The following is a 22,251-nucleotide window of genomic DNA, read 5'->3' as shown; positions in this document are numbered from 1 at the left end:
TGGCTATATAGTGTATACATATCCCCCAGTGGACTGGCTTATACATCAAACATTCTCCATTCAGGCTGCAAATGCATCGATTTCCTCCTTAACTCGATTTAATGGCGAGAAGGCAGGAAAAAAACGTGGAAAATATGCATACTTTCTTTATGAAACACCTTTTCCACCACCATGCTAATGCTACTTCCTGATGATGTGCCCTGCATTCAGACATGGTAAACAACAGACTGCTGTAACCTGATTGGCTGAATGCAATACACAACATCCATGGGTGTATTCATTGTGGAAACCGTTTACGTTTAAGAACCAAACAGACGCAAACTGAAAGAAATGGGGCTGGACATACCTGAATTTGTCCAATAGAAACTCTTGTTTGCGTTTTCCATTTGAAGTAAACCTTTTGCAACAGAATCAGCTTAATGATTACACCCCAGGACTAGCATTCCTAGGCATTAGCCGCTCTAGCATGGTTGTGGAAAGGGGTGTTTTATAAAGAAAGTACCATATTTTCCCTGCCTTCTCGCCATTAAATCGAGTTGAGGAGGAAATCGACGCCTTTGCAGTCTGAATGGAGAATGTTTTATGTATGAACCAGTCCATGGGGGATAGGAGTGTATAGCTAGCTGCATGAATTCCATTTGGACGGTAAGATGAAACTACTCAATATCGCCATCTGCCGGCCTTTGGGCTATGTAGCTAAATTCATTTAAACTTCTACCGCACTATAAAGTAGTCCTTTGCAAAATCTCCTTCGCTCACCTTTGAGAAATAGCAATTGCTATTTTGTTGATAAAAATATGTCCAAATTAAAACATAGCAGTAGTCGAAGAAAAATCTACCTTCAAATTGTCTGAGTTTCAATGCGTAAGAAGCTAAATAATTTACATAATGTTATATGAAGGCTATAAAGTAAAAATTCTAACTGTCCAAAAATGTGTGCAGTAGAATTGAATGGTAGATGATTTGTAAACTGATCCAGCAACAATTTAGATAGGTTCAGCCACTGAGGTATAATGAGAAGCAGCTTCTTCTTCTTCTTCTTCTTCTTCAGTGGGGTTTATCAGCAGTTGGCATCCAACATTATGGTGCATTATCACCACCTACCGTACTGGAATGTGGGCCAGAGACAGGGAGAAACTAAATCCTACCTGCCAACCCCGTTTCTCTTAAAAAAGATAACAACATATTTTACACTATATCTAATGACGTTCTGCTCAATATACTCTTTAAAATAATTTCCTGTATCCCCTTCTCCCTCATACTAAATCTCATCCTCTCTATTTCCCTCTGATACTGCCCACACTGTAGCAATACAAGCTCCACAGTCTCTATTTCCTGACAATACTCCTACTTTCCCGATGGATGCTTTCCTATCACGTTTAATGTCTTATTCAACTGGCTGTGTCCCACCCTTAATCTTGTAAAAATAGCCTCCTCTCTTCTGTCCCTTCCTGCCGTCCTCCCCTCCCCGACTTTCCTCTGTACCTGAAATAAATGCCTTCCCTTATTATTTCTATTCCACTGCTCCTGCCATCTCTGCACCATCACTGTATATATCAGTATTTTTGCCTCTGCCTTGCTCATTGACACTTCAACATCCACATCCCCACTACTAAGTGCTTGTTTAGCCTGTTCATTTACTGCCTCGTTCCCCTCCACCCCCACATGGGCTGGAACCCAAGTAAATCGTATCTGAATATCCATCTGTTTAATCCTGCCATGGGTTTGTAGCACCTCATTAAGCAGGTCGTGTCTGCTTCGTGAGCTAAAGGACTGGAGACTCATTAACACTGCACTTGAGTCAGAGCAAATAACTATTCTGTCTGGCTTAACTTCCTCCACCCACTGCAAGGCCAACAGTATGGCCATCAGCTCCGCCGTATATACAGCCAGATGATCTGTAATACGTTTCCTGACTTCCACCCCACACTCCTGCACTACAAATGCTAACCCAGTACATAATAAGAAGCTGATATATACATTTTTGTATCTATGCCTTTTTGCCGCTCTTTGATGACGTGGATAGCGGAAAAACACACGTGGTATTTCAGTGTTGATGCATCATGGCTACTGTATAAGTCTGTGAGGCTGAAAAGGTGTATATTTTGCATGGTTTTTTGTTGATTGGTGAGTTCATTGTTGCTTCTGGTCGAGGACAGTATTATTCTAATATGAGGGACTTTGGAGGTAGTGTTATAACAAGTCATCTATGATGAATCACCCTCTTCATGTCCCCCTCCTAGCTCTGCCAATGCCACACCAGAGTTTGAGGATCTGGGTGGTGATGAGCTGGGCATGGAGTTGAGCAACACCCTGTACAAAGTGTTCAACAACAGATACAGTGTGGACCTGAAATGCCTTTGCATCAGCCCTGGGGAACACTGCTGGGTGCTCTATGTGGACGTGCTGATGAGTGACTGACACGGCAACGGGGCCTCAAAGTAGAGGTCTTCACAGGTCCAAAAAGTTGGACCCATTCCGAAATGGATCCGTGCTTTTCCACCCGAGAACATAAATCCGAATGGACCCGAGAACAGTAAGTCACATTTTGAAAAGGCCCGTGGAAAAAATAGACCCAAACAGACCTGTGCCAGTTCAGATCTGAGAGACCGTTCAGATCTGAGAGTAGAAAGAGAGAGACAAAGAAACCTCAGACGGGTTGCTGCAGCGCCATCAATAAACAAGCTATATTGGCAAAATGATCCACAGTTACATGACCTTTAAACTGCTCCCGAGTGGCGCAGCGGTCTAAGGCACTGCATCTCAGTGCTTGAGGCGTCACTACAGACTCCCTGGTTCAATTCCAGGCTGTATCACAACCGGCTGTGATTGGGAGTCCCATAGGGCGGTGCACAATTGGCCTAGCGTCGTCCGGGTTTGGCCGGTGTAGGCCGTCATTATAAATAAGAATGTGTTCATAACTGACTTGCCTAGTTAAATAAAGGTAAAAAAAAATTACAAATTACAAAAAAAATACGTTGTGTTTCGATGTGTAGCATATTAACAACTTTATAGCCTATTGTTTTATTGGTTTTTACTTTCCTAAAACAATAATTGTCCACCTCAGGGTTCAGATGTTAGAGATTTGAGCGCTAAATGCATTAGGGCATTGCATGCATGCATATAAGCCTATAGGCCTAGGCGTCTACTGTATGATATTGATTTTAAAAAAAGGAATATAAAGGAAGAGAAGTTTAGGCCTAGCCCTAGAGAGGCGGATGGAAAGATAGAGATATGCCGGCGCCATGTTCCCGACATGCATTCTTTATCCTTGTCAGATAGGCTACTACTGTTATACAGATGTAGGCCTACAGAAGGAGGCAAATTCGTTAATTTTCTATCCGAATATTTTTAAACTAAAGATAAGCATTATGTTGTTAGATTAAAAGAGTAACTCTGGTAGGCCTAAAACATTGTTCTTCGCCTCAAGCTCAACTGTCGAAGTCAGTTGGAGCTCCGGTGCGCTCTGCCTTCATAGGCCTGCAGTAGCTAAGCCATACCACACCAAACCTTCACAAAAGTTTCTTAACTTTATTAGGGTAATATCAAAAATAAGTCAAGTCATTGCTCATTGTTTAAGGGGGAAATACAAACAGGTTATTATATTGCGACATTAAATTACGTTTTGCATCTCGCCCTCTGGTTTGACCTTTTCATGGTTTGAGTGTGAGTAGCCCTATAGCAGGCCTACCGGTAATTATATTACACGATATATACAAAAGTATGAGGACACCCCTTCAAATGAGTGGATTCGGCTATTTCAGCCACACATAAATACAATGCTCCAAAAAATAAAGGGAACACTAAAATAACACATCCTAGATCTGAATGAATGAAATAATCTTATTAAATACTTTTTTCTTTACATAGTTGAATGTGCTGACAACAAAATCACGCAAAAATTATCAATGGAAATCAAATGTATTAACCCATGGAGGTCTGGATTTGGAGTCACCCTCAAAATTAAAGTGGAAAACCATACTACAGGCTGATCCAACTTTGATATAATGTCCTTAAAACAAGTCAAAATGAGGCTCAGTAGTGTGTGTGGCCTCCACGTGCCTGTATGACCTCCCTACAACGCCTGGGCATGCTCCTGATAAGGTGGCGGATGATCTCCTGAGGGATCTCCTCCCAGACCTGGACTAAAGCATCCGCCAACTCCTGGACAGTCTGTGGTGCAACGTGGCGTTGGTGGATGGAGCGAGACATGATGTCCCAGATGTGCTCAATTGGATTCAGGTCTGGGGAACGGGCGGGCCAGTCCATAGCATCAATGCCTTCCTCTTGCAGGAACTGCTGACACACTCCAGCCACATGAGGTCTAGCATTGTCTTGCATTAGGAGGAACCCAGGGCCAACCGCACCAGCATATGGTCTCACAAGGGGTCTGAGGATCTCATCTCGGTACCTAATGGCAGTCAGGCTACCACTGGCGAGCACATGGAGGGCTGTGCGGCCCCCCAAAGAAATGCCACCCCGCACCATGACTGACCCACCGCCAAACCGGTCATGCTGGAGGATGTTGCAGGCAGCAGAACGTTCTCCACGGCGTCTCCAGACTCTGTCACGTCTGTCACATGTGCTCGGTGTGAATCTGCTTTCATCTGTGAAGAGCACAAGGCGCCAGTGGCGAATTTGCCAATCTTGGTGTTCTTTGGCAAATGCCAAACGTCCTGCACAGTGTTGGGCTGTAAGCACAACCCCCACCTGTGGACGTCGGGCCCTCATACCACCCTCATGGAGTCTGTTTCTGACCGTTTGAGCAGACACATGCACATTTGTGGCCTGCTGGAGGTCATTTTGCAGGGCTCTGGCAGTGCTCCTCCTGCTCCTCCTTGCACAAAGGCGGAGGTAGCAGTCCTGCTGCTGGGTTGTTGCCCTCCTACGGCCTCCTCCACGTCTCCTGATGTACTGGCCTGTCCCCTGGTAGCGCCCATGCTCTGGACACTACGCTGACAGACACAGCAAACCTTCTTGCCACAGCTCGCATTGATGTGCCATCCTGGATGAACTGCACTACCTGAGCCACTTGTGTGGGTTGTAGACTCCGTCTCATGCTACCACTAGAGTGAAAGCACCGCCAGCATTCAAAAGTGACCAAAACATCAGCCAGGAAGCATAGGAACTGAGAAGTGGTCTGTGGTCACCACCTGCAAAACCAGTCCTTTATTGGGGGTGTCTTGCTAATTGCCTATAATTTCCACCTGTTGTCTATTCCATTTGCACAACAGCATGTGACATTTATTGTCAATCAGTGTTGCTTCCTAAGTGGACAGTTTGATTTCACAGAAGTGTGATTGACTTGGAGTTACATTGTGTTGTTTAAGTGTTCCCTTTATTTTTTTGAGCAGTGTACTTTGTTGAGAGAAAATGTACTTGCTACGATTGTGATATGTTGTTTTCTTTCCTAGCTATCTTAAGTTGTGTGCACTATTTGTAAGTAGCTCTGGATAAGTAGCATCTGCTAAATTACTCAAATGTAAAATGTTTACACTAATACACTCCTATTTCAACAAGGCAACATTGATCATCACTTCATAATGATCAATGTTGCCTTGTTTGCCAAACTGTCAGTAGATTAGACTGTTATAATCTTCTATCCTTCTGTATGCTGCCACAGTATCTGCTGTGGTTTGACATTATGATTGGCTAGGCAAAGGTCACTCTTTTCCAGGTATACAGTGAAGGAAAAAAGTATTTGATCCCCTGCTGATTTTGTAGGTTTGCCCACTGACAAAGACATGATCAGTCTATAATTTTAATGGTAGGTTTATTTGAACAGTGAGAGACAGAATAACAACAAAAAAATCCAGAAAAACGCATGTAAAAAATGTTATAAATTGATTTGATTTTAATGAGGGAAATAAGTATTTGACCCCTCTGTAAAACATGACTTAGTACTTGGTGGCAAAACCTTGTTGGCAATCACAGAGGTCAGATGTTTCTTGTAGTTGGCCACCAGGTTTGCACACATCTCAGGAGGGATTTTGTTTCACTCCTCTTTGCAGATCTTCTCCAAGTCATTAAGGTTTCGAGGCTGACGTTTGGCAACTCGAACCTTAAGCTCCCTCCACAGATTTTCTATGGGATTAAGGTCTGGAGACTGGCTAGGCCACTCCAGGACCTAAATGTGCTCCTTCTTGAGCCACTCCTTTGTTGCCTTGGCCGTGTGTTTTGGGTCATTGTCATGCTGGAATACCCATCCACGACCCATTTTCAATGCCCTGGCTGAGGGAAGGAGGTTCTCACCCAAGATTTGAAGGTACATGGCCCCGTCCATCGTCCCTTTGATGCAGTGAAGTTGTCCTGTCCCCTTAGCAGAAAAAACACCCCCAAAGCATAATGTTTCCACCTCCATGTTTGACGGTGGGGATGGTGTTCTTGGGGTCATAGGCAGCATTCCTCCTCCTCCAAACACGGCGAGTTGAGTTGATGCCAAAGAGCTCGATTTTGGTCTCATCTGACCACAACACTTTCACCCAGTTCTCCTCTGAATCATTCAGATGTTCATTGGCAAACTTCAGACGGGCCTGTATATGTGCTTTCTTGAGCAGGGGGACCTTGCGGGCGCTGCAGGATTTCAGTCCTTCACGGCGTAATGTGTTACCAATTGTTTTCTTGGTGACTATGGACCCAGCTGCCTTGAGATCATTGACAAGATCCTCCCGTGTAGTTCTGGGCTGATTCTTCACCGTTCTCATGATCATTGCAACTCCATGAGGTGAGATCTTGCATGGAGCCCCAGGCCGAGGGAGATTGACAGTTCTTTTGTGTTTCTTCCATTTGCGAATAATCGTACCAACTGTTTTCACCTTCTCACCAAGCTGCTTGGCGATGGTCTTGTAGCCCATTCCAGCCTTGTGTAGGTCTACAATCTTGTCCCTGACATCCTTGGAGAACTCTTTGGTCTTGGCCATGGTGGAGAGTTTGGAATCTGATTGATTGATTGCTTCTGTGGACAGGTGTCTTTAATACAGGTAACAAGCTGAGATTAGGAGCACTCCCTTTAAGAGTGTGCTCCTAATCTCAGCTCGTTACCTGTATAAAAGACACCTGGGAGCCAGAAATCTTTCTGATTGAGAGGGGGCCAAATACTTATTTCCCTCATTAAAATGCAAATCAATTTATAACATTTTTGACATGCGTTTTTCTGGATTTTTGTTGTTGTTATTCTGTCTCTCACTGTTCAAATAAACCTACCATTACAATTATAGACTGATCATTTCTTTGTCAGTGGGCAAATGTACAAAATCAGCAGGGGATCAAATACTTTTTTCCCTCACTGTAGGTCTTCACGGTCCAACAGACCTGAAATTCCGAGATCCGACCCGGGACCTGTCCTAAATTCAGACTTTTGTCTCGGATCTGGGTCGGATCTGATATACAATACCAGTCAAAAGTTTGGACACACCTACTCATTCAAGGGTTTTTCTTGATTATTATTATTTTTTTTTACATTGTAGCTCAGTTGGTAGAGCATGGCGCTTGCAACGCCAGGGTTGTGGGTTCGTTTCCCACGGGGGGCCAGTATGAAAATGTATGCACTCACTCACTGTACGTCGCTCTGGATAAGAGCGTCTGCTAAATGACTAAAATGTAAAATGTAACATCAGAACTATGAAATAACACATATGGAATCATGTAGTAAACAAAAAGTGTTAAACAAATCAAAATATATTTTATATTTGAGATTCTTCAAATAGCCACCCTTTGCCTTGATGACAGCTTTGGACACTCTTGGCATTCTCTCAACCAGCTTCACCCGGAATGATTTTCCAACAGTCTTGAAGGAGTTCCCACATATGCTGACCACTTGTTGGCTGCTTTTCCTTCACTCTGCAGTCCAAATCATCCCAAACCATCTCAGTTGGGTTGAGGTCAGTGGATTGTGGAGGCCAGGTCATCTGATGCAGCACTCCATCATCACTCTCCTTCTTGGTAAAATAGCCCTTACACAGCCAGGAGGTGTGTTGGGTCATTGCCTGTTGAAAAACAAATGATAGTCCCACTAAGCCCAAACCAGATGGGATGGCGTATCGCTGTAGAATGCTGTGGTAGCCATGCTGGTTAAGTGTGCCTTGAATTCTAAATAAATCACTGACAGTGTCACCAGCAAAGCACCCCCACACCACAAAGACACGGCGGTTGGAACCCAAAATCTCCAATTTGGACTCCAGACCAAAGGACAAATTTCCACCAGTCTAATGTCCATTGCTTGTGTTTCTTGGCCCAAGCAGGTCTCTTTTTCTTATTGGTGTCCTTTAGTAGTGGTTTCTTTGCAGCAATCGACCATGAAGGCTGTGTTGAGATGTGTCTGTTACTTGAACTCTGTGAAGCATTTATTTGGGCTGCAATTTCTGAGGCTGGTAACTCTAATGAACTTATCCTCTGCAGCAGAGGTAACTCTGGGTCTTCCATTCCTGTGGTGGTCCTCATGAGAGCCAGTTTCATCATAGCGCTTGATGGTTCTTGAAATGTTCCGTATTGACTGACCTTCATGTCTTAAAGTAATGATGGACTGTCGTTTCTCTTTGCTTATTTGAGCTGTTCTTGCCATAATATGGACTTGGTCTTTTACCAAATAGGGCTATCTTCTGTATACCCCGCCTACCTTGTCACAACACAACTGATTGGCTCAAACACATTAAGAAGGAAATAAATTCCACAAATTAACTTTTAACAAGGCACACCTGTTAATTGAAATGCATTCCAGGTGACTACCTCATGAAGCTGGTTGAGAGAATGCCAAGAGTGTGCAAAGCTGTCATCAAGGCAAAGGGTGGCTATTTGAAGAATCTCAAATATAAAATATATTTTGATTTGTTTAACACTTTTTTGGTTACTACAGTCGTGGTCAAAAGTTTTGAGAATGACACAAATACTAATTTTCACAAAGTCTGCTGCCTCAGTTTTGATGATGTCAATTTGCATATACTCCAGAATGTCACGAAGTGTGATCAGATGAATTGCAAAGTCCCTCTTTGCCATGAAAATGAACTTAGTCCCCAAAAACATTTCCACTGCATTTCAGCCCTGCCACAAAAGGACCAGCTGCCATCATGTCAGTGATTCTGTCGTTAACACAGGTGAGAGTGTTGACAAGGACAAGGCTGGAGATCACTCTGTCATGCTGATTGAGTTAGAATAACAGACTGGAAGCTTTAAAAGGAGGGTGGTGCTTGAAATCATTGTTATTCCTCCGTTAACCATGGTTACCTGCAAGGAAACACGTGCCGTCATCATTGCTTTGCGCAAAAAGGGCTTCACAGGCAAGGATATTGCTGCTAGTAAGATTGCACCTAAATCAACCATTTATCGGATCATCAAGAACTTCAAGGAGAGAGGTTCAATTGTTGTGAAAAAGGCGTCAGGGCGCCCAAGAAAGTCCAGCAAGCGCCAGGACTGTCTTCTAAAGTTGATTCAGCTGCGGGATCGGGGCTCCACCTGTGCAAAGCTTGCTCAGGAATGGCAGCAGGCAGATGTGAGTGCATCTGCACGCACAGTGAGGCGAAGACTTTTGGAGGATGGCCTGGTGTCAAGAAGGGCAGCAAAGAAGCCACTTCTCTCCAGGAAAAACATCAGGGACAGACTGATATTCTGCAAAAGGTACAGGGATTGGACTGCTGAGGACTGGGGTAAAGTCATTTTCTCTGATGAATCCCCTTTCCGATTGTTTGGGGCATCCGGAAAACACCTTGTCCGGAGAAGACAAGGTGAGCGCTACCATCAGTCCTGTGTCATGCCAACAGTAAAGCATCCTGAGACCATTCATGTGTGGGGTTGCTTCTCAGCCAAGGGAGTGGGCTCACTCACATTTCTGCCTAAGAACACAGCCATGAATAAAGAATGGTACCAACACATCCTCAGAGAGCAACTTCTCCCAACCATTCAAGAACAGTTTGGTGACGAACAATGCCTTTTCCAGCATGATGGAGCACCTTGCCATAAGGCAAAAGTGATAACTAAGTGGCTCGGGGAACAAAACATTGACATTTTGGGTCCATGGCCAGGAAACTCCCCAGACCTTAATCCCATTGAAAACTTGTGGTCGATCCTCAAGAGGCGGGTGGACAAACAAAAACCCACAAATTCTGACACTCCAAGCATTGATTATGCAAGAATGGGCTGCCATCAGTCAGGATGTGGTCCAGAAGTTAATTGATAACATGCCAGGGCGGATTGCAGAGGTCTTGAACAAGAAGGGTCAACACTGCAAATATTGACTTTGCATAAACTCAATGTAATTGTCAATAAAAGCCTTTGACACTTATGGAATGCTTGTAATTATACTTCAGTATACCATAGTAACATCTGACAAAAATATCTCATAACACTGAAGCAGCGAACTTTGTGAAGACCAATACTTGTGTCATTCTCAAAACTTTTGACCACGACTGTACATGATTCCATATGTGTTATTTCATAGTTTTGATGTCTTCACTATTATTCTACAATGTAGAAAATAGTAAAAATAAAGAAAAACCCTGGAATGAGTAGGTGTCTGTCAAGGCGTGCTGTAGGTGCAGTGGCGGAATCAAATGCAGGACGCAGACGGATAATCCAATAGACTTGTATTGAGCCGAAAACACGGCAAACGGACAACACTTGCCCGCAGGCGAAATACGCACGAAGGCGAAATGGAAAACAAAACAGCGCACAAACAGGTGCGAAAACTCCAGCGCAGTGGAGAGAAGCTCAACCGAGCGAAAACACGTCTGACACAAACAATAATACACAACACCTGACACACACAACGGGAACTAAATAGGACACTAATGACACTAACTGAAAACAGGTGTGACAACACTCAGACAAAAGCAAACGAACATGAAACATACAACGGTGGCAGCTAGTACTCCGGAGACAACGAACGCCGAAGCCTGCCCGAACAAGGGAGAGAGGCAGCCTCGGCCGAAACCGTGACAGTACCCCCCCCCTTGACGCGCGGCTCCAGACGTGCGCTGACTCCGGCCTCGGGGACGACCCGGAGGACGCGGAGCCGGGCGCGTCGGGTGCCCACGATGGAATTCCGTCAGGAGAGACGGGTCCAAAATGTCTCCCCTCGGCACCCAGCACCGCTCCTCCGGACCGTACCCCTCCCACTCCACTAGATACTGGAGACCCCCCATCCGACGTCTCGAATCCAAGATGGACCTCACGGAGTACGCCGGTGCCCCCTCGATGTCCAATGGGGGCGGAGGAGTCTCCCTGATCTCACTGTCTTGGAGTGGGCCAGCTACCACCGGCCTGAGAAGGGACACATGGAACGAGGGGTTAATACTTTTATATTCAACAGGTAGCTGTAATTTATAACACACCTCGTTCAACCTTCCCAGGACTTTAAATGGCCCTACAAACCGCCGACCCAGTTTCCGACAGGGCAGGCGGAGGGGCAGGTTCCTGGTAGAGAGCCAGACTCGATCACCCGGTGCGTACACCGGTCCCTCACTGCGGTGGAGATCAGCGCTCGCCTTATGACGTCGGAGGGCCCGCTGCAGGTGGACGTGTGCAGCGTTCCATGTCTCCTCCGAGCGCCTCGCCCACTCATCCACCGCAGGAGCCTCGATCTGGCTCTGCTGCCAGGGTGCCAGAACCGGCTGGTAACCTAACACACATTGGAAAGGGGTTAGGTTAGTGGAGGAATGGCGTAGGGAATTCTGGGCCATTTCGGCCCAGGGAACGTACCTTGCCCACTCCTCCGGCCGGTCCTGGCAGTATGTTCTAAGAAACCTGCCCACATCCTGGTTTACACGTTCCACCTGCCCATTACTCTCCGGGTGGTAACCCGAGGTGAGGCTCACCGAGACCCCCAACCGCTCCATAAAGGCCCTCCAGACTCTGGAGGTAAATTGGGGACCCCGATCAGACACAATATCCTCGGGTACCCCGTAGTGCCGGAACACATGGGTGAATAGGGCTTCGGCAGTTTGCAGGGCGGTAGGAAGGCCCGGCATGGGGAGCAAACGACAGGCCTTAGAAAACCGGTCCACAACGACCAGTATAGTGGTATTCCCCTGTGAAGGAGGAAGGTCAGTAAGGAAATCCACCGAGAGGTGGGACCATGGTCGTTGTGGCACGGGCAGGGGTAGTAACTTACCCCTAGGCAGATGTCTAGGCGCCTTACACTGGGCGCACACCGAGCAGGAGGAAACATAAACCCTCACATCCCTTGCCAACGTGGGCCACCAGTACTTGGCACTAAGACAGTGCACTGTCCGGCCGATACCCGGATGTCCAGAGGAGGGTGACGTGTGAGCCCAATAGATCAATCGATCCCGAACCTCGAGCGGAACGTACTTCCGACCCTCCGGGCACTGTGGTGGACTAGGGTCGGTGCGTAACGCCCGCTCGAGTTCAGCATCGACCTCCCACACTACCGGTGCCACCAGACACGACTCCGGCAGTATGGGAGTGGGCTCCACGGACCTCTCCTCCGTGTCATACCGCCGAGACAGCGCATCTGCCTTACCATTCTGTGACCCAGGGATGTACGTGATCTTAAAAGTAAACCTGGTCAAGAACATATTCCATCTTGCCTGGCGAGGGTTCAGCCTCCTCGCCGCCCGGATGTACTCCAGGTTACGGTGGTCCGTCAAAATGAGGAAAGGGTGTTGAGCCCCCTCAAGCCAGTGCCTCCACACCTTTAGAGCCTGTACCACGGCTAACAGCTCCCTGTCCCCTACGTCATAGTTCCGCTCCGCCGGACTGAGCTTCTTAGAATAAAAAGCACAGGGGCGGAGTTTAGGTGGCGCGCCAGACCGTTGTGAAAGCACGGCTCCTAGACCGGCCTCTGACGCGTCCACCTCTACCTGGAACGGCAAAGAGGGATCCGGATGCGCCAGCACCGGGGCCGAGGTAAACAGGTCCTTCAGCCTCCCAAACGCCCTGTCCGCCTCGGCCGACCACTGCAGACGCACCGGACCCCCCTTCAAAAGAGACGTGATGGGAGCTGCCACCTGTCCAAAACCCCGGATAAACCTCCGGTAGTAATTCGCAAACCCCAAAAACTGCTGCACCTCCTTCACAATGGTTGGTGTTTGCCAATTACGCACGGCCGACACCCGGTCTACCTCCATCTTCACCCCTGACGCAGACAACTGATACCCCAAAAAGGAGACCGACTCCTGGAAAAACAGACACTTCTCTGCCTTCACATACAGGTCGTGCTCCACCAGCCTCCGCAACACTCTACGCACCAGGGCCACATGCTCGACACGGGTAGGCGAGTACACGAGAATGTCATCAATGTACACAACCACCCCCTGCCCCTGCATGTCCCTGAAGATCTCATCCACGAATGATTGGAAAACTGACGGAGCGTTCATCAACCCGTATGGCATGACCAGATACTCGTAATGGCCCGAGGTGGTACTAAAGGCTGTCTTCCATTCATCGCCCTCCCTGATGCGCACCAAGTTGTACGCGCTCCTGAGATCTAATTTAGTGAAGAAACGCGCCCCATGCAACGACTCAGTCATGGTCGCAATCAGCGGGAGTGGATAACTGTACTTCACCGTAATCTGATTGAGACCACGGTAATCGATGCACGGGCGCAAACCACCATCCTTTTTCTTCACAAAAAAGAAACTCGAGGACGCAGGGGAAGTGGAAGGCCGTATGTGTCCTTGTCTCAGAGATTCGTCTATGTAAGTCTCCATAGCTTTCTTCTCCTCTTGAGACAGAGGATACACATGGCTCCGTGGGAGCGCAGCTCCTGCCTGGAGGTCTATCGCACAATCTCCCTGCCTATGGGGCGGCAACTGCGTCGCCCTCGCCTTACTAAACGCAATAGCTAAATCCCCATACTCAGGGGGAACGTGCAATGCGGGCACCTGGTTTGGACTCTCCACCGAGGTAGCCCCTACGGAAACGCCCAAACATCTACCCACACACTGAGCAGACCACTCCATCAGAGCCCTCTCCTGCCACGAAATGGATGGGTTATGGGTACTCAACCAGGGCATGCCCAGCACCACCGGATACGCAGGAGAGTCAATCAGGAATAGCTGAATCATCTCCTGATGACCCCCCTGCGCACACATCCTAAGTGGCGCCGTGACCTCCCTGATCAAGCCCGTACCCAACGGACGGCTATCTAGGGCATGAACGGGGAAAGGAACATCAACAGGAAGAAGGGGAATCCCTAACGCTAAACAAAACTTTTTATCAATAAAATTCCCAGCCGCGCCTGAATCTACCAGCGCCTTATGCTGGGACTGAGGTGCTACCTGTGGAAAACGCACAGGCATACAAAAATGTGCAACAGAGAGCTCTGGGTGAGTGGGGCGCCTACTCACCTGGAGGGAATCCCCAGTGCGGGACCTGTCGTCCTCTCCCCTAGGAGGCCATCCCCAGCACCTAGCCGCGGTGTGTCCTCCCCGACCACAGTTGGTGCAAGGGATGGACCCCCTAGTAAGCCGACCCCTCCTCTCTCTAGCGCCAGCGCCCCCGAGCTCCATGGGGCACGGCTCGGAAGCGCTGGAGGGTGAAATGGACGGACCCCCCTCGGAACGCCCGCGGGTAGCTAGCAGGTTATCCAGCCTGATGGACATGTCGACCAACTGGTCGAACGTGAGGCTGGTGTCCCTACAGGCCAGCTCCCGACGGACGTCCTCTCGTAGACTACACCTGTAGTGATCGACGAGGGCCCGATCATTCCACCCTGCATCTGCCGCTAGAGTACGGAATTCGAGGGCGAACTCCTGAGCACTCCTCCTCCCCTGCCGGAGGAAGACCAGACGCTCCCCCGCCGCTTTCCCCTCCGGGGGATGGTCAAACACCGCCTTGAAGCGGCGGGAGAACTCGTTGTACGTGATGGTGTCCGCGTCGATCCTCCTCCACTCCGCGTTGGCCCATTCCAACGCCTTCCCGGACAGGCAGGAGATCAGGGCGGACACGCTCTCATGTCCCGAGGGCGCCGGATGCACGGTGGCCAGGTACAGCTCCACCTGGAGAAGGAAACCCTGGCACCCGGCCGCGGTCCCCTCGTAAGCCCTCGGGAGCGAGAGTCGGACTCCTCGGGGTTCTGGTGCGGGACTAGGCTGACTGGCCGATGGTGCTGGCACGGAGGGTGGCGGTGGAGGCGTCCCCCAGCCTCGGATGGTGGTGATCACCTCCTGCAGTGCGGTCCCCATCTGCAGGATCTGGTCCCCTTGCTCCCGGACCCTGTCCTCCAGAGTCGCCTGGGCTGCTGCGGCTCCTGCTGATTCCATAGGTGGTGTATTATTCTGTCAAGGCGTGCTGTAGGTGCAGTGGCGGAATCAAATGCAGGACGCAGACGGATAATCCAATAGACTTGTATTGAGCCGAAAACACGGCAAACGGACAACACTTGCCCGCAGGCGAAATACGCACGAAGGCGAAATGGAAAACAAAACAGCGCACAAACAGGTGCGAAAACTCCAGCGCAGTGGAGAGAAGCTCAACCGAGCGAAAACACGTCTGACACAAACAATAATACACAACACCTGACACACACAACGGGAACTAAATAGGACACTAATGACACTAACTGAAAACAGGTGTGACAACACTCAGACAAAAGCAAACGAACATGAAACATACAACGGTGGCAGCTAGTACTCCGGAGACAACGAACGCCGAAGCCTGCCCGAACAAGGGAGAGAGGCAGCCTCGGCCGAAACCGTGACAGTGTGTCCAAACCTTTGACTGGTACTGTACACTGAACAAAAATATAAACGCAACATGTAAAGTGTTGGTCACATGTTTCATGAGCTGAAATAAAATATCCCCAACATTTTCCATATGCCCAAAAAGCTTATTTCTCTAACATTTTGTGCACAAAGTTGTTTACATCCTGTTAGTGAGCATTTTTCCTTTGCCAAGATGATCCATCCATCTGACATGTGTGGCATATCAAGAAGATGATTAAACAGCATTATCATTACACAGGTGCACTTTGTGCTGGGGACAATAAAAGGCCACAGATGTCTCAAGTTTTGAGGGAGCGTGCAATTGGCGTGCTGGACTGCTAGAATGTCCACCAAAGCTGTTGCCAGATAATTAAATGTTCATTTCTCTACCATAAGCCGGCTCCGACGTTGTTTTAGAGAATTTGGCAGTACGTCCAACCGGCCTCACAACCCCAGACGTGTGTCGTCGTGTGGGTGAGCGGTCTGCTGATGTCAACGTTGTGAACAGATTGCCCCATGGTGGCGGTGGGGTTATGGTATGGGCAGGCATAAGCTACAGACAACGAACACAATTGCATTTTATCAATGTTAATTTGAATGCACAGAGATACCGTGATGAGATCCTGAGGCCCTTTGTCGTGCCATTCATCCGCCGCTATCACCTCATGTTTCAGCATGATAATTCACGGCCCCATATCACAATTCCTGGAAGATAAAAATGTCCCCGTTCTTCCATGGCCTGCATACTCACCAGACATGTCACCCATTGAGCATGTTTGGGATGCTCTGGATCGACGTGTACGACAGCGCGTTCCAGTTCCCGCCAATATCCAGCAACTTCGCACAGCCATTGAAGAGGCATGGGACAACATTCCACAGGCCACAATCAACAGCCTGATCAACTCTATGCGAAGGAGATATGTCGTGCTGCATGAGGTACACAGTGGTCACACCAGATACTGATTGGTTTTCTGATCCACGCCCCTACCTTTTAATTTAAGGAATCTGTGACCAACAGATGCATATCTGTATTCCCAGTCATGTGAAATCCATAGATTAGGGCCTAATTTATTTATTTAAATTAACTGATTTCCTTATATGAACTGTAACTCAGTAAAATCTTTGAAATTGTTGCATGGTGCATTTATATTTTTTTTGTTCAGTATAATTGCCACGGGTCTCGGGCATGTGCAATTCAAATTGATTTACCGACTGGATCCATCCTCTGTTAATTTAATGTGTAAGGTGATGAGAACTGCGTGAACTCGTTATCTGTGTCAGCCAATTGCAACTCAATAAAACGTTTAGCTGAAACTGGTTCCAGCTGCTCACCTCACGTACGCCTGCTGCTGAGGAGAGAGCGAGTAAAAGGAACCTTGGCCTAGGCTACTGTTGATTGTGAAGATACAGTGAGGGAAAAAACTATATGATCCCCTGCTGATTTTCTATGTTTGCCCACTGACAAAGACATGATCAGTCTATAATTTTAATGGTAGGTTTATTTGAACAGTGAGAGACAGTATAACAACAAAAAAATCCAGAAAAACACATGTCAAAAATGTTATAAATTGATTTGCATTTTAATGAGGGAAATAAGTATTTGACCCCTCTGCAAAACATGACTTAGTACTTGGTGGCAAAACCCTTGTTGGCAATCACAGAGGTCAGACGTTTCTTGTAGTTGGCCACCAAGTTTGCACACATCTCAGGAGGGATTTTGTTCCACTCCTCTTTGCAGATCTTCTCCAAGTCATTAAGGTTTCGAGGCTGACATTTGGCAACTCGAACCTTCAGCTCCCTCCACAGATTTTCTATGAGATTAAGGTCTGGAGACTGGCTAGGCCACTCCAGGACCTTAATGTGCTTCTTCTTGAGCCACTCCTTTGTTGCCTTGGCCGTGTGTTTTGGGTCATTGTCATGCTGGGCTGATTCCTCACCGTTCTCATGATTATTGCAACTCCACAAGGTGAGATCTTGCATGGAGCCCCAGGCCGAGGGAGATTGACAGTTCTTTTGTGTTTCTTTCATTTGTGAATAATCGCACCAACTGTTGTCACCTTCTCACCAAGCTGCTTGGCGACGGTCTTGTAGCCCATTCCAGCCTTGTGTAGGTCTACAATCTTGTCCCTGACATCCTCAGAGAGCTCTTTGGTCTTGGCCATGGTGGAGAGTTTGGAATCTGATTGATTGATTGCTTCTGTGGACAGGTGTCTTTTATACAGGTAACAAGCTGAGATTAGGTGCACTCCCTTTAAGAGTGTGCTCCTAATCTCAGCTCGTTACCTGTATAAAAGACACCTGGGATCCAGAAATCTTTCTGATTGAGAGGGGGTCAAATACTTATTTCCCTCATTAAAATGCTAATCAATTTATAACATTTTTGACATGGGTTTTTCTGGATTTGTTTGTTGTTATTCTGTCTCTCACTGTTCAAATAAACCTACCATTAAATTTATAGACTGAACATTTATTTGTCAGTGGGCAAACGTACAAAATCAGCAGGGGATCAAATACTTTTTTCCCTCACTGTATACGCCTTTTTCACTGAAGTAAAATGAAAGTTACAGGAGAACGTGTGAAAAGAAGCCGACAAGGGGAATGTCCTCCGTGGGGACAAGTTTTAAAATTGTAGTGGACAAAGATGAGAAGAACGTTGGCACGGCCAAATGGACTGTGTGCAGCTCGCTATTCAGGAATGATGCCATTTATTCCAATTTGTTTATTTTTATTAGTATTATTGTATATCAGTTAGGGCTGACCCCAATTAGTCGACTGGTTGATTGTTTGGTAGTTAGGCTGTTGGTCGACCAGTTCTTTAAATATGCAGTGTTTTGTCATTTTGTTGAGACGTGTGGGCTAAATTAAGTTCAAACTCTCATTTTTAAATGTGTTTATTTTTATGTTATTATTATTTTTTACCCTTTTTTCTCCCCAAGTTCGTCATATCCAATTGGTAGTTACAATCTTGTCCCATCGCTGCAACTCCCATACGGACTCGGGAGAGGCGAAGATCGAGAGCCGTGCGTCCTCTGAAACACAACCCCGCCAAGCCGCACTGCTTCTTCACACAATGCACGCTTAACCCGGAAGCCAGCCGCACCAATGTGTCGGAGGAAACGCCGTACACCTGGCGACCGTGTCAGCATGCATGCGCCCAGCCCGCCACAGGAGTCGCTAGAGCGCGATGGGACAAGGACAACCCGGCCAGCCAAACCCTCCCCTAACCCGGACGACGCTGGGCCAATTGTGCATCGCCTCATGGGTCTCCCGGTCGCGGCCGGCTGCGACACGGCCCGGTATCAAACCAGGATCTGTAGTAACGCAGCTAGCACTGCGATGCAGTGCCTTAGACCGCTGCACCACTCGGGGGGGCCCTCATTTTTCTTTTTGTGCACCGTATTTAGTTTAAGATAAGTTAAAAGTAGGCCTGTTAAATATAATTTGCCTATTGTTGTCATTTGTTGGGTAGGCCTACGATGGTAACTCTCCTTTGTTGGTAATTGCTGCAATATAGGCCTAGCCTGTTCAAAACTTTTGTGAAGGTTTAAACCAGTTCTTTAAATATGCAACAAGTGTTTTGTTTCATTCTGTTGAGACATTTTCTTTGGCCAAATTAAGTTCTGTAATATTGTGCTTGCTGCAATATACACTACATGACCAAAAGTACATGCTCGTCGAACATCTCATTCCAAAATCACGGGCATTAATATGGAGTTGGTCCCCCCTTTGCTGCTATAATAGCCTCCACTCTTCTGGGAAGGCTTTCCGCTAGACGTTGGAACATTGCTGCGGGGACTTCCATTCAGCCACAAGAGCATTAGTGAGGTCGGGCATTGATATTGGGTGATTAGGCCTGACTCGCAGTCTGCGTTCCAATTCATCCCAAAGGTGTTCGATGGGGTTGAGGTCAGGACTCTGTTCTTCCACATCGATATCAACAAACCATTTCTGTATGGACCTCGCTTTGTGCACGGGGGCATTGTCATGCTGAAACAGGAAAGCGCCTTCCCCAAACTGTTGCCAAAAAGTTGGAAGCACAGAATCGCCTAGAATGTCATTGTATGCTGTAGCATTAATATTTCCCTTCACTGAAACTAAGGGGCCTAGTCCAAATCATGAAAAACAGCCCCAGACCATTATTCCTCCTCCACCAAACGTTACAGTTGGCACTATGCATTCGGGCAGGTAGTGTTCTCCTGGCATCCGCCAAACCCAGATTCGTCCGTCGGACTGCCAGATGGTGAAGCGTGATTCATCACTCCAGAGAATGCGTTTCCACTGCTCCAGAGTCCAATAGCGGCGAGCTTTACACCACTCCAGCTGATGCTTGGCATTGCGCATGGTGATCTTAGGCATGTGTGTGATCTTAGGCATGTGTGCGGCTGCTCGGCCATGGAAATCCATTTCATGAAGCTCCCGACGAACAGTTATTGTGCTGACGTTGCTTCCAGAGGCAGTTTGGAACTCGGCAGTGAGTGTTGCAATCGAGGACAGACGATTTTTACTTGCTTCAGCATTCAGCGGTCCTGTTCTGTGTGGCCCACCACTTCGCTGCTGAGCCATTGTTGCTCCTAGACGTTTCCACTTCACAATAACAGCACTTACAGTTGACCGGGGCAGCTTTAGCAGGGCAGAAATGTGACGAACTGACTTGTTGGAAAGGTGGCATCCTATGACAGTGCCACGTTGAAAGTCACTGAGTTCTTAAGTAAGGCCATTCTACTGCCAATGTTTGTCTATGGAGATTGCATGGCTGTGTGCTCGATTTTATACACCTGTCAGCAATGGGTGTGGCTGAAATAGCGAATCCACTAATTTGAAGGGGTGTCCACATACTTCTGTATATATAGTGTATGTGACATCATTACTTTTTGTTTTGTTTCTCAGCTCTTGCAATGTGATGGAAATGTGTTTGATGCCATCTCTGTTGCCATTAAAGTATTCAATACAAAGTAAGGTGCTAAGCTTCAGTTACCACTTTGCTAATTACATTTCATTGAATAGATTAGCCAGCATCCTGGTTGCTGGCAAATTTATTCAGGGGAAAACGGATGCTGTGATTTCATAAACTCTATCCTGCAGAACTCAAACAATAGACCATCCACTCCTGAGTCAGTCAAACAATCTCTTCACCTTCTCTCTCTCCCAACAGAATGTCTAAAGTGCACATCTCTGAGGATGAGGAAGAAGGGAAGGAGATAGAGCTGTCAGATGACCCCTATGACTGCATGCGACTCAATGTGGAGAACATTCCCTGCATCGTGACCTTGTGCAAGGTGGGTTCGGTCATTATGTATGAAAAAAAAATGTATGCACTCACTAACTGTAAGTCGCTCTGGATAAGAGCGTCTGCTAAATGACTGAAATGAAATGTCATTGGATGATTTTGTCCACATTGAAGTTATTTATATGTTTGTCCTTGTCTCACCCCAGGTGGACGCCACACTGCAGGAGAAGGCGTGTTCAGTGGCCAGCCTGATAATCTCTGTCACACACAAGGGGACGGTCACCTGCGTCAGGAAGGTGGGAGGAGGCAGCCTGGACATAGAGAGCATCTTTGAGATGACAGAGGTGAGATGGGACGCCTGCGCTCCTCTTCATACCATCTGTCTTCTCTCACCCCAACAAATGTATTAGCGTTAAATATTCAGTTGTATCAAAGTTTAACCTTATCAGCATATCACAAAGTTGTTTACACAATTACACCCTTTGGGGGAATTTTGTGCAGAGGAAATTCATGAAGGGTGTGAGAATGTACAGTTTATTTTGTTTATGTAAATGCATTGCATTGCAATGTATGTGTATCCAGGTGCTGTATACTGGAGAATGCCACACACACACACACACACACACACACACACACACACACACACACACACACACACACACACACACACACAGTCTTGTACAACTAACCTTGTGGGGACAAACAAATCAGTCCCATTCAAAATCTTATTTTCCCTACCCCAAACCCTAACCCGTACCCTAACCTTAACCCAAAAACCTAACCCTAAAACTAACCCTAGCTCCTAACTCTAAACCTAATTCTAACCCTAACACTAATTCTACCCTTAACCCTAAATCCCCTAGAAGTAGCATTTGACCTTGTGGGGACCAACAAAATGTCCCCAGTTGGTCAAATTTGAGTTTGTTAGCTATTTTTGTGGGGACTTCTGGTCCCCACAAGTATAGTTACACACACACACACACACACACACACACACACACACACACACACACACACACACACACACACACACACACACACACACACACACACACACACACACACACACACACACACATTTTGATGCTCTGTTGTATATCTCGATAGACAGGGAAATGGGTAGGGAAAGCCCTCCACGCCCCCGTCATGGAGCTTCTGCAGAAGGAGGAGAGTCTGGGAAAGAAGAGACAGAAAGTGGGCCTTCTTGGTTAGCAACACTGTTTTTGTCAATGTTTACTTTTCTAATATAGCTTTTTTTATTTGTACAGTCTGTTTTTCCTTGTCTGTTGTAGAAGTATGACATTTATATTTCTTCATTTAGGTTTATGCAACAGTGTTAAATGTGTCTGTCTTCCTTACACTTCAAAG

At 47.1% G+C, this 22,251-nt stretch overlaps 1 pseudogene across 1 annotated transcript; it reads left to right on the top strand.

The window, feature by feature from the left end:
• The first annotated feature begins 171 nt into the window (after nucleotides 1-171).
• Nucleotides 172-22,095, top strand: LOC311132503 (exosome complex component RRP42-like; annotated as a pseudogene). Its single transcript has 6 exons — nucleotides 172-215; nucleotides 2,244-2,409; nucleotides 20,544-20,608; nucleotides 20,809-20,949; nucleotides 21,090-21,227; nucleotides 21,991-22,095. The product of its transcript is annotated as an exosome complex component RRP42-like (transcript).
• Nucleotides 22,096-22,251: the final 156 nt, after the last annotated feature.

The sequence above is a fragment of the Coregonus lavaretus genome (assembly GCF_964263955.1).
Source record: "Coregonus lavaretus genome assembly, chromosome: 7".
In the NCBI taxonomy this organism is placed as follows: domain Eukaryota; kingdom Metazoa; phylum Chordata; class Actinopteri; order Salmoniformes; family Salmonidae; genus Coregonus; species Coregonus lavaretus.
This window is presented reverse-complemented; position numbering and strand designations above follow the sequence as displayed.